Source organism: Psammomys obesus, unplaced genomic scaffold (genome assembly GCF_907164565.1).
Source record: "Psammomys obesus unplaced genomic scaffold, mPsaObe1.curated_primary_1811, whole genome shotgun sequence".
Classification (NCBI taxonomy): domain Eukaryota; kingdom Metazoa; phylum Chordata; class Mammalia; order Rodentia; family Muridae; genus Psammomys; species Psammomys obesus.
This window is the reverse complement of record NW_026596125.1, coordinates 10,452,009-10,466,622: the sequence shown is the minus strand read 5'-3', so window position 1 is coordinate 10,466,622 and position 14,614 is coordinate 10,452,009.

Genomic DNA, 14,614 nt, shown 5'->3' with positions numbered 1-14,614 from the left:
AACAACAAAGCACCGTGGAGGCCTCTACCATTTCTCCTTATGGGAAAAACAATACATCTTCAGTGTTTCACTTATTTTTGCTCCAACAGGAAGGTTTTGGTGATCTTTTAACATCTAAAACAATATGTGAAGTCAGCTTATTCTTATCTCCGCCACAGTTCTTACTGCTTAGGTTTTGACCATGATTCCCCAACAACGAAGACCTTCTCCAATATTTTCTTGAAATTGTGTACTTCTACTTTAGTTGTATGAGCCAGTTTGAGTAAATTGTTGAACATCATGTGAGGATCCAAGATGTCACAGATAGATCGGCAGTTGATTCTGATTTATTTTGTGAAAAGATTACTTATCACACTTTGAATTATCTTGATTTTGCTTTAACACACACACACAATCACTCAGATACACACAAAGTCTGGTGGCATTGTTCTATTAAATTTACATATCTATTTTTAAAACCATTTTATTTGGTGTGTGTGTGCGCGCATTCACATACACAGTATGGAGGTCAGCATGTGAGTGCCACTGCTAAGAGTCTGGGTACTCCTTCCACTGTAAGACTGAGGAACCAAACTCAAGTATTCAGCCCTTTAGCATTTGCCTTAACTTCCACACCATCTGTCCAGTTTTGTGGAGGTATCGTGAAATAAACTTATTATCTTCTTTACTAGTATATGTTTACAGCATAATTAAAATCTCTGTGTGTATATTCTTCAAAATGTTCTTTGAAAGAATATTTTTATGAGATAGGCATGATGGTGCATGCCTTTATTTCCAGCACTCATGGAGGCAGAGGCAGGAGGATGGCTGTGAGTTCTAGGTCAGCCTGGTCTACAAAGGAAGTCTAGGACATCCAACGCCACACAGAGAAACCCTGTCTTGAAACCATCCTGCAGAAAATTATTTTTATGCATTTAAAATCCTTTGTATTTTTATAAAATATTAGTATCAATTTGCATCTGTTTTATTTATTTTTTAAGAGAACTGAACACCTATGTTCTTTGTAGCTTTATTGATAGTTTTCTTTTTTTAACTTTTTTTTATTTTTATTAATTACACTTTATTCACTTTGTATCCCCCCATAAGCCCCTCCCTCCTCCCCTCCCAACCCTACCCTCCCTCCCCTTTCTGCATGCATGCCTCTTCCCAAGTCCACTGATAGGGGAGGTTCTCCTCTCCTTTCTGATCTAAGTCTATCAGTTCTATCAAAAGTGGCTGCATCTGTTTTATTAAGTTCTGGTCAGAAGTTTTAAAGAGATTATGTTGATTTTATGCATGCATTTTTTATTAATTACAGTTTATTCATTTTGTATTTCCCCCTGTGACTCCATCCCTCCTCCCCTCCCAAACTCACCCACCCTCCTATCCCATGCCCCTCCCCCAGTCACCTGCTAGGGGAGGGCTTCCTCTCCTTCTTTCTGACCCTAGTCTATCAGGTCTCATCAGGAGTGTCTGCATTGTCTTCCTCTGTGGCCTGGTAAGGTTGTTCCCTCCTCAGGGGAGGTGATCAAAGAGCAGTCCAATCAGTTTGTGTCAGAGACAGGCCCTGGTCCCATTACTATGGAACCCACTTAGACACTGAACTGCCATGGGCTACATCTGTGCAGGAGTTCTAGGTTATCTCCATGAATGATTCTTGGTTGGAGTATGAGTCCCAGAAAAAAAAACCATGTCTCCAGATCTTTTGGTTCTGTTGCTCTCTTTGTGGAGCTCCTGTCTTCTCCAAGTCTTACTATCTTGCACTTCCTTCATAAGATTCCCTGCACTCTGTCCAAAGTTTGGCTATAAGTCTCAGTATCTGCTTTGATACCTTGCAAGGTAGAGCCTTTCAGAGGCCCTGTGTGGAAAGCTCCTGTTCTGATCCCTGTTTTCTCCCTCTTCTGATGTCCACCCTCTTTTCCTTTCTAAAATGGGGATTGAGCATTTGAGTCAGAGTCCTCCTTCTTGATTAGCTTCTTTAGGTGTACAGATTTTAGTGTGTTTATCCTATATAATATGACTAATATCCATTTATAAGTGAGTATATACTGTGTGTCTTTCTGCTCTGGGATACCTTACTCCGAATGCTCTTTTCCAGTTCCCACCATTTGCCTGCAACTTTTATCATTTCCTTGCTTTTTATTGCTGAGTAACATTCCCTTGTGTAGATGTACCACAATTTCTGTATCCATTCTTCAACTGATGGGCATCTGGGTTGCTTCCAGCTTCTGGCTATTACAAATAAAGCTGCTACAAAGATGGTGGAGCAAATGTCCTTGTTGTGTACTTGAGCATCTTTTGGATATATGCCTAGAAGTGGTATAGCAGGATCTTGAGGTAGCACTATTCCTAATTGTTCTTGAAGTCCTTGCTAGAGCAATAAGACAATTAAAGGAGATCAAGGGGATACAAATTGGAAAGGAAGAAGTCAAAGTATCACTATTTGCAGATGATATTATAATATACCTGTGTGACCCCAAAAATTGTACCAGAGAATGCCTACAGCTGATAAACACCTTCAGGAAAGTGGCTGGCTACAAAATTAACTCAAAAAATTAGTAGCCCTCCTGTATACAAAAGACAAAAGGGCTGAGAAAGAAGTTAGGAAAACAACACCCTTCACAATAGCCACAAAGGACCTAAAGTACCTAAAGTGTGACCCTAACCAAGCAAGTCAAAGACTTGTATGAAAAAAAAATTTCTAGTCTCTGAAGAAAGAATTAGAAGAAGATATCAGGAGATGGAAAGATCTCCCATGCTCATGGCTTGGCAAGTATGCATGCATTTAAAGAGAACTGACCAATCATAAAATAAACTCTTCAAGTTCATGAGTATTTCATGTAACTCCATTTATTTCAGCCCATTGAGATATGTCACAGGAGGTGTAGTTTTACCTTTTATTTTTGGACCACTGGAGCATGCAATATTTTCTTCTATTTGGTCTATTTGTATCTAAGTATTTTATGTTCTTATGAATGCTATTGTTTTTATAATTTTATTCTTAAATGTTTATTATTAAATATGGAAATAAAACCAAGTAGAACCTAGCTTTCGTGTAATATTCAGTAGAGGAATTCAGAATAGATAACCTTGTACTATGCCCACTTATAGACTAAGCTTCTCTCCTTTCATAGAACACCCACTTACAGGCATATGGGACTTACTCTTTTATTGTGAAGTAGGAGGGTGGATTGGAGGTTAACTGGGTGTGTGTTCGCTTGAGGCAGTTATACAGTAGAAACCAAGAATCTTACATCGTGCTAGGCCAGCAACTCACCACTCAATAGCTCCCCAGCCCCCCTGTAGTCTTCACACTTGCTTTTTTATCTACTGAAGAAAGACGCTTTCTATTCCTTAACTGTTTTGTTTTCTCCATAGTGAATGCATAAGATTTTATCAAATGCTATTTCATAGCTTCTCAACATAGTAGGTAAAATTGATTTTACTCAAATGTTAAGACAACCCAATATGGTTGATATAAATTTCAGTCATCATACATTATTATTTTTACATGGTTTCTGTTTTATTTTCTAATATTATCTTTATAATGTTTGGTTCAAATTCATAAATAAAATGGTTGGTAAATTTTATTCCTTATCACTAATTTGCTTTTCAGAAAAATTTAGTCTCATACAAAGTATTTGGGAATATGTACTTCCACATTCTGAATGAATTAGTATAGGGTTCATGTTATTTTGCCATGGAGTACTGGATATGATTAATTAATAAAGCCATCTTCACCTATAAAGTTACTTAAAGTAAAATAAAAATAGTATATTTATTATATATTGAGCTAGCTAGAGTTTGTTATATCTTGTCCTGTTTTTCTGCATGTAAATTAACCTCTTATCTAAACATTTGCCCTATTCTTTTGGTCCTAAGGTTGATCCTTCTAACAAAATGTATCTTTGAATGTTGAAAGCACACAGAAAGTTTGAAGAAAAGGCAGAATAAACTGATCATAAAAATATCATAACTTGAAGTTTCTCATAGTGTTAGGTTTATGGTGCTCAAAATAATATATTTGAATTATTCTAAAATTACCATTCCTGGGGCTGGAGATATGGTTCATCAATTAAGAGTGCATACTGTTCTTGACAAAGTTCAGAGTTCCGATCCCAGAACCAACACCAAGCAGCTTACAAGTGACTGTAATTACAGCTCCAGGGGATCCCAGCCTCTTTCTGGTCTTACCTCCACAAATTCTTGTATTCACATACACATAGAAATACAGGTACATATAACTGTTTTTTTTATTATACTTAGTAATTTTTATTTTATGTGAATGGGTGTTTTATCTACATATATGTTTGTACACCATGTTCATGTGTGGTGCCCATGGAGGACAAAGGAGTGCATTAGGTCCCCTGAACTGGAGTTACACATGATTGTAGGCCCTTATTTAAATGTTGGGTATCTAACTGGGGTCTTCTGGATAAGTGACAGGTACACTTAACAGTCAAACCATCTCTCCATCCCCTTTAAAGACTTTAAAAAATAATTAAAATATCATTTCTTTCACTGTTTTAGAGTTCATAACAGTCTAAGTTTTACACAGTCTTTTCTACAGTATAAAAATATTGGATAAATGATCCATGTCTGAACATCTAATATTAAATTAATGTTAGTTTTCAATTGTCTGCTAGGATTTTTTTTTAATATTTTGAGGGGAAAGAGTATTTGTTGACATCTCCCACACATTTATAGTGGGAGATGTCAACACCCAACTCTCAACAAAGGACAGGTCAACAAAACAGAAATTAAACAAAGAAACAATGACTCTACCAGGAGTCATGAGTCAAATGGACCTAACAGACATCTACAGAAACTTTCACCCAAACACAATAGAATTTACCTTCTCCTCAGTACCTCATGGAACCTTCTCCAAAATAGTTGGTCACAAAACAAGTCTCAATGGATACAAGAAGATTGAGATAATCCCTTGTGTCAGATCTTACTACCATGGACTAGATCTAAACATCAACAGAAATAGCAAAAAGCCTACACACAGATGGAAACTGAACAACTCACTACTCAGTGACAGCTGAGTGAGGAAAGAAATAAAGAAACAATTAAATACTTCCTAGAATTCAATGGAAATGAAGTCGCAACATACCCAAAATTATGGTATACAATGAAAGCAGGGCTAAGAGGAAAGTTCATAGCACTAAGTGACTTGTAGAAGAAATTTGAAACATCTCATTCAGGCAACTTAATGTCTCACCTGAAAGCCAAGAAAAAGAAGAGGAGGAGGAGGAGGAGGAGGAGGAGGAGGAGGAGGAGGAGGAAGAAGAAGAAGAAGAAGAAGCACACTATTAAGAGGAGTAGACAGTAGAGAGCTGGAAATAATCAAACTCAGGGATGAAACGAAAAATTAGAAAAAATAAAACAATTCAAAGAATCAATGAAACGAAGAGCTGTTTCTTTGAGAAAATCAACAAGATAGACAAACCCTTAACCAAGCTAACTAAAAGGCAGAGAGACACCATCCAAATCAACAAAATCAGAAATGAAAAGGGGGACATAACTACAGGCACTGAGGAAATCCAAACAATCATTAGGTCTTACTTCAAAAGCCTGTACTCTACCGAATTGGAAAATTTAAATGAAATGGACAATTTTCTTGATCAATTCTACTTACCAAAGCTGAATCAAGCCCAGGTAAATAAATTAAATACACCTATATAAACTAAGAAAATAGAAGCAGTCATCAAAATTTTCCCATAAAAAAAATTAAAAAAAGCCTAAGGCCAGATGGCTGGTAGAATTCTACCAAACCTTCAAAGAAGAGCTAATACCAATACTCTTCTAACTCTTCCAAAAAATAGAAACAGAAGGAACATTGAATTTCAGGCCAATCTCTAGTATGAACATTGATGCAAAAATACTCAACAAAACCCTCACAAACTGAATCCAAGAACACATCAAAGATATCATCCACCTATAAGCAAGTAAGCTTCATCCAATGTGTGCGGGGATGGTTTAATATGTGGAAATCCATCAATGTGATCCACCATATTAACAAACTGAAAGAAAAAAAAAACACATGATAATCTCCTTAGATGCTGAAAAACCATTTGATAAAAATCCAACATTCTTTTATGTTTAAAGTTCTGGATAACACAGGGATACAAGGCACTTACCTAAACATAGTAAAGGCAATATATAGCCAACATCAAACTAAATGAAGATAAACTTAAATCATTCCTACTGAAATCGGTAACAAGGCAAGGCTGCCCACTCTTTCCATAACCCTTGAACATAGTTCTGGAAGTCCTTGCTAGAGCAATAAGACAATTAAAGAAGATCAAGGGGATACAAATTGGAAAGGAAGAAGTCAAAGTATTACTATTTGCAGATGACAAAATAGTATGCACGAGTGACCTCAAAATTCTACCAGGGAACTCCTACAGCTGATAAACACCTTCAGCCAAGTGGCTGGATACAAAATCAACTCAAAAATATCAGTAGCCCTCCTGTATACAAAAGACAAAAGGGCTGAGAAAGAAATTAGGGAAAATAGTCCCTTCACAGTAGCCACAAAAGACATAAAGTACCTTGGTGTAACTCTTAACTAAGCAATTCAAAGACCTGTATAAAAAAAAAGAACTTCAAGTCTTTGAAAAAGAAATAGAAGAATTTATCAGAAGATGAAAACATCTCCGAAGCTCATGGCTTGGAAGTATTAACATAGTAAAAATGGCCATCCTGCCAAAAATAATCTACAGATTCAATGCAATTTCCTTCAAATTATCAATACAATTCTTTACAGATCTTGAAAGAAAAATTCTCAATTTCATATGAAACAACAAGAATCGCTAAAATAATCCTCTATAAAAAAAGATCTTCTGGAGGTATCTCCATCCCTCATCTCAAGCTGTACTATAGAGAAACATTAATAAAAACTGCATGGTACTGGAATAGAAACAGGATAGTGGATCAATGGAATCAAATAGAAGATCCAGAAATAAATCCACACCTGATTTTGACAAAGAAGCCAAAACCATTCAATGGAAAAAATACAGCATCTTCAACAAATGGTGCTGGTCTAATTGGATGTCTACATGTAGAAAAATACAAATAGATCCATACTCATCACCTTGCACAAAACTAAATTCCAAGTGAATCAAAGACCTCAACACCAGACACACTAAACCTGTTAGAAGTAAAAGTGGGGAAAAGCCTTGAACTCATTGGCACAGGAAATGACTTCCTGAACAGAATACCAACACAGGTTCTATGATCAACAAACAATAAATGGGACCTCGTGAAACTGAAAAGCTTCTGAAAGCAAAGGACACTGTCATCAGAACAAAAGGGCAGCCTACAGATTGAGAAAGGATCTTCACCAACCCTATATCTGACAGAAGGCTAATATCCAGAATATATAAAGGACTCAAGTTAAAAAGCACCAAATTAAGTAATCCAATTAAAAGTGGGGTGCAGAACTAAACAGAGAATTTCCTGTAGAGGAATTTCAAATAGCAGAAAAACAATTAAAGAAATGTTCAGCGTCCTTAGTCATCAGGGAAATGCAAATCAAAACGAGCCTGAGAATTCACTTCATACTTATCAGAATGGCTAAGACCCAAAACTCAAGTGACAATCCATGCTGGAGAGGATGTGGAGAAAGGGGTACCCTCCTCTATTACTGATGGGAATGTAAAACTGTAGAACCACTCTGGAAATCAGTCTGGCTCTTTCTCAGACTTCCTCAAGATCCAGCTATACCACTCCTCAGCATATATACAAAATATGCGCAAATATACAAGGACATTTGCTTAACCATGTTTGTAGCAGCTTTATTCGTAATAGCCAGAATCTGGAAACAACCCAGATGTCCCTTAATTGCAAAATGGATACAAAAATTTTGGTACATTTACACAATGCCATACTACTCAGTAATTAAAAACAAAGGAATCATGAAATTTGAAAGCAAATTGTGCAAAATAGAAAAGATCATCCTGAGTGAGGTATCCTAGAAGCAGAAAGACACACATGCTATATACTCACTTATAAGTGGACATTAGACATATAATAGAGGAGAATAATCATACTAAAATCTGTACAAGAAGCTAAGCAAGAAGGTGGGCCCTGGGTAAGATGATCAATCCTCATTCAGAAAAGCAAATGGGAGAGACTTCGGAAGGAGTTGAAAACAAGGAACAAGACAGGAGCCTACCCACAGAGGGCCTCTGAAAGATTCTACCCAGCATGGTATTAAAGCAGATGCTGAGGCTCATAGCCAAACTTTGGGCACAGTGCAGAGAATCTTATGAAGGAAGGGGGAGATAGTAAGACCTAGAGAGGACAGGAGCTCCACAAGGAGAGCAACAGAACCAAGAAATCTGGACAAAGGGGTCTTTTCTGAGACGGATACTCTAACCAAGGACCATACATGGTGATAACCTAGAACCCCTGCACAGATGTAGCCCATGGCAGCCTAATCTCCAAGTGGGTTGCCTAGTAATGGGAACAGGTTCTGTCTCTGACATGAACTCAGTGACTGGCTCTTTGATCACCTCTGCATGAAGTAGGGGCAGTCTTACCAAGCCACAAAGAAAGACAATGCAGCCAGTCCTGATGAGACCTGATAGGCTAGGGTCAGATGGAAGAGGAGGAGGACTTCTCCTATCAGTAGACTGGGGAAGAGGCATGGGAGGAGGGGTGGGATTGTGAGGGAATGAGGAAGGGGGCTACAGCTGGAATACAAAGTAAATAAATTTTAATAAATTAAAAGAATTAAAAAATAAAAACATATTAATGACAAAAAACCATTTGTAGCATATATTTTTATGCTGTAATTCCACAGACTGAAGTGGCATTAATCAAATGTGCATTATACGTGCTCCGTCCTATAGAAGACAAGACTGTGCATTGTAGCATTTGTTATGGAGCACCAAGATCCATGCCTGGCCCCGTCCTGACTCTTCGGCTTGACACTGATTGTTTTACAGACTTGACTGGGAGTACTGAGAACTGGAGACAACCGTACATAATTTTACAAACTATGAATGAACCTGAAGATGAATGAACCTGGGTATTTTTGCATTCAGCACATTGCCTGATTATCAATACTCAATAAATTGTTGATTTTATTTACTTTATGTGAATAAAAACATATGTAATAAGATGTCATCATATCTTTCTCATATTAAAATGATCCCAAGGTGGTAAGTACATATTTTGCTTTGGCAGTAAACTGACGGTATCTGGTTTGATAATGTTCGGTTGTTCATCCTGGTTGGGCTAACAGATCTGTCTCTTTTACAATATATATCATGTAATAAGCTTTAAATTTGCATTTATTGTTTGGTTTTGTTTGTTTTTTGTTTGTTTGTTTTACAACAGTGTATCCTTTAGTCCATGTTGTCCTGAACTTACTGTGTAGCTGAGAACGACTATAACGTCTGATTCTTGTGGCTCCATCTCCTGAGCTCTGAAATTATAGCTGTGTGCCACCACGCTGTGGGAATGAAGTGCTGAGAATGCAACTCGGGCTTTTCCCAATGCTAGACAAGTGCCCCACCAACTGAGATGTATCACATCTTGAGATTTGGGTCTGTCTTTCAAATATCATCAGTTCTGTGGTAATTATTTTCCACAAACCTAATGCACATATAGGAATTTCTTTATGATACTCCATTTTGGAGGATTACATTTGATTCAAGACTCTTTAAAAAAGCTTAACTATGGAATTATTTTAGATTATTTTAACTCAAGCCATTCCTAACTTTCTCCTGGGTGGAGGGGGGGGGGTGTGAACATTCAGGGTATGTTTCTGAAAACAATTTCAGTCTTCCAGCACACATTGTAAATGAGCTTTTGATTTTATAAAGGGCAAAGAAGCTGTCCTAACCATTCATTCTTAATATCTGCATTTCCTAAAACAGTTTGAAAATAAAACTGATAAACAAGCTAAAGTGAAATATGAATATGTTGAATGGTAGGCAATAAAGAAATTTGCTTGATCTTATGAGAAGGAAAGTTTATGAGAAATCCACCCAAGAATCTTTTAGCATTATTCTTTAAGATCAAGGGTCTCCATGGAAATTGCAGATTTCCCTGTAATTCTAGTTCTGAGCTATTGTGTTTTTATGTGATTTTCCTTTTTCTATGTATTTTACAGCATGATGATCACTCAGTTGGCATTAAAACATGTGTCTGTAGTCATATTACATTTTACCATGTGTACTAGAAAAGATTGAAAGATTTCAGTGGTAATGATTTGCTTTTCTTCTCTGAACACAGGATGAGCAATAAACTTTGGCTTAGGCCCCTTTGTCTGATGGATTCATTTATTCTTGTTCCCTTGTATGCACCCTGCTCAAACATGTTTTTGCTCTGCAGCTGTGGCTTTACAAGATAAAATTTCAAATACTATTAGGTGCCCATAATCCAGAGTGAGACTAATAAACATTTCCCAGATACGGAAGAAATTCTCAAAGTTTAGAACAAAATAAAAGCAGGGGAGAAAATCAACCAGTGAGGGTGTGGTCTGGCTGTGTTTTAATCTGTGTTCTGTCACCACAATCATCTCGACATTTCTTCAGCTTGAGGCCTTTACACAGCTATTTTCTCTCTCTGCTCTTACAAAGCTTGCTTTGTAAAACTTGATTATAATTCCTCTATGTGCCCTTTTGAGATGCAAATCTTCTTCTAACCTTTTGCTGGTTTTATAATCACAATCTTAGTTAAGGAACTCAAAGCTTTGCCTTTGTAATATAACCATGAAGAAAGATAGAGAAATACAGCCTCTGCCTTTCTAAATCTGTGGGGAAGTAGGTGCCTATCTTCAATTAAAAAAGAAAAGAAAATACAGATGGCCTGCTCACATAAACTAACCTCCTCCATTACCCTCTGTATCAATTAGACTTCTGCTGCTATCCTAAAACACCATGAGCAAGGCAATAATAGAAGGAATGAGAAGATGAGATCTCATATTTTGAGGCACAAGCAGGAAACAGACAGAATAAACTGCATGCGGTGAAGACATTTAATCTCAAAGCCTGACCCTAGTGATGGACTTCCTCTATCCAAGCTGTGCCTCAAGCTTTCCAGACAGCATCACCAACTGGGATCCAAGCGTTCCTATGCCCACAAGTATAGGGGACTTTTCTTCCCCCATCCAGTAATTCTCCACTTCCTCACCACAGGGTTTAAGCTATCACCTATCTTATATCAATGATACTGACTTATATATCTAATTCTTTTGATGTCCACATTTGTTTGTCTAAAAGTGTTATTTTATTTATAATTTTACATTTATACATACAGTATGCACACTGAATGCTGCTGCTTCCAAATTTCCTACCAACCCATCTACTCTTTCTTCTACCAACAAGATTGCTCTTGTGCATTCATGTATATGCATTTTATTTTGTGATCCATAAGGATTAGCCAGCACCATCAGCAGAACTGTGGGTTTAGGGCTGTTAGAGCTCAGTGAGTTTAGGAGAGAGTAATAAACTAGGTACAGTGGTCCTTCCTCTTCCAGAATCTATTGATAGCCAGTAAATCAAACTGATAGGACCTCTTGAGCTCCTCTGCCTTCTTCGATTGGTTGTTGATCGAGCTGGTCTTGTGTGGGCCTAATGAAAATAATTACAGTTGAGAAGGGTTAATTATTCCAATAGTTGTATGAAATCTAGGAATTCTAGGGAATGAAATTTTACACCGTCTTCTTGATCTTACGTACTTCCTCATTTCCTGAATGACGGCATGCTGGAACTTGTAAAATGAATTAATTATTCTGCATATATTAATTAAATGCAGGAAATTATCACAGTTGCAATTATTCTTTAACCAGCTATTTTTCAAATATAAGACTTATTAGATTTATAATAGTCCTTAAAACACTAAGAATGGACAAATACTAACACTGTAAACTATCTTGTTTGCTTCCCATACAAAATCCCAAATTCTTGCACATATTCCATTTGGGCTGCTTCTGCTCCATCAGGCCAGTCCTCAGAGGAAGCTGCTCTTGCCCCCATGCTCCTAGTTACCCCAAGGCCAACACCTGTCTCCTCTCTGTCTCTGTCCTCTCCTGCTACATTTTCTGCCCTCTCTCCTCTTCCTGCCTCTTGGTCTCCCAAATCCATGTCTGGGACCTAAACTCTGCCTACCTCTCTTCTGCCCAGCCCAGGTGGTTAACAACTTTATTAGCCAATCAGGAACAATTGGGAAACATTCCTTACATCATATGGATACAGGAGATGGTTCAACATACAGAACAATGCTCATGACAGGGTGGTAACCAGATTTTAGGACACTGAAATCAGCATTTGAAAACAGTGCACAAGTCCCTCTTCCAACAAGAACTGGCTTGTTTAGAGCTGAATTCATGCCTATCACTCATCACCTGCATGCTAGACAGAAACGGATGCATGTGTTCACCACTGTTCATTGTAAGGAGAGGCTTCTTGGATTCAGGCAGGGAGTGGCTTGTGCCTATTGATTCAAGCACAGATATTTAGGCTGTTTGACTATGTCAGTTTGTTAGCATCAGAAGTATGTTCTATGCGTAGGCCTAACATGTCCTCACACTTAAGTTGTTAACTAGACTTACAGTACTGGGCATTGGCTACCAGCATATATGGGCATATCTTGCTCTCCAAGCATTACTATATTCCTTTTATTTAAAATAATACTTCTCTCATACTCTCACCTCCAGAGGATCCCCCTTTCTTCCCTTCCTGCCTGACCTTTTCTACTCACAATATTTGTTTGTTTGTTTGTTTGTTTGTTTGTTTGTTTGGTCTATGTGCTACCATTCCCCTCCTTTGAGATAACTCTCATGTGACTGTTGAGAAGATAATCCAAGTTGACTGGTTCTCAGCCTCAGTCTGCTGAGACAGAGTGCTCACGAGCACCATCTTCATGACATGCGATTATGAATCCCAGTAGTGAAGGACAGCAGAAGATGAAAATTCATCACCAACCAGTTCCTAAGGTCTCAGAGCACTCAAGACACAGAATGGTCTCTGATCTCCTTGTGCTATGTTTGAAGGACAGCTGCAGTTGACAACTTCCCTCCAAAGTCACCTCTTCTGAGTCTTATACATGGCCTTACACAATATCCAGTTTCTTAAGAGAAGAGGAATAGAGTATAAACTGTTGAGAACAGTTCCTTATTATAATATTTATACATATATAAATATTTATACATATATAAATACAAATTATAAACTCTTATAATATTATAAAATTATATTATTATAAATTATAATATTATAAAAATATTTATTATAATATTTATTACAAATGCAAATTATAAACTCTTACTGTAACTGTGAGCAAGAGATGGGAAGGCTGGCTCAGTCCAAGGAAATAAGAAAAGTCTCCTATATATATATCTGTACTGAGAGACAAAGATGGATAGAGACAGAGAGTAGTATTGTAAATATAGGTGAACCTTACATAACAATATAATATCCATACCTTAATATGAATTGTATAAATAAAAGATTTAGCTCAGTTGATAGAGTGATTGCCTAGCATGCAAGAAGACCTGGCTTTTATCTCTTTCACCAAAGAGCAGATACAACAGTACAGGCCTGTAATCCTAGCAATTGGGTGATGGAGGTAGGGAGGGAATTTCAGAAGTACAATACCAGCCTCAGACACAGTTCTCTCTGCTACATTAGATTCTACTTCCTCCTCAAGAATTTAAACAAAAGGGAGAGAAAGAAGAGGAGGAGGAAGAACATTATCACTAAACAATACTGTATAATACATATGGTATGTGTGAGAGAGAGACAGAGACACATAGAGAGAGACCTTTTCAGTGTGTCTACCTTGGCAACTTGTCTATTAAGGCAACTTTGCTTTGTAAACTCAGAGCACTGTTAAATCTTTGTCTCTGTTTTTGCCTGTCTCTGGTTTTGTCTCTGTCTCTGTCTGTCTTTGGATGTTGCTCCTGCTACCCATCTTCCTACTCTTCTCAACAATTATAACAAAATACTATTATGTCCTTCTTAAGGTTTCTGGTAACATTTGAGAAGTCTTTATAAACACATTTGTCACTTATACAATTATTTATTTTATTACATGAATATAGAAAATAAACATATGCATACATTATGTATTTGTGTAGCTATTTAGTTATTCTAAGTAAGATCCTTAGTATAGTTGGAAGAAGTGATTTCCTTTTAGAAGATGTTTTACTTTTTTAATTATCAATTTATGATTCAAATCTGTAAGTGAAATGAAAGTGTTTATGCTATGAAAGGTACTATAACTAAAGTGATGTCTCCCCTTTCCACAAATTCATTTCTAGATATGATTTTCAGTTGTTTTAGTGAGAGATAATGGATGATCATCCACCATCACATGCTTTTACTTACTCTCCTTTAGCTTGAGCAAACAATGAATCATGCTTCAAAGATAATTAAGAAATTCAGTTCAGTAGTGAATAATCTTTTCATGTACCCAGCTATATTGGAGAAACAACTAACCACAAAGAGAAATTATTGCTACATGAGAAACCAACTGGCTTTAGTAGCCTGTCTCAACATATATATATATATATATATATATATATATATATATATATATAATTATGGCATGCACTCTGAAATGCAAATGTAGAGTCATTTAAAAGCCAACACTGAATTTTTCAATGTCAGATTAA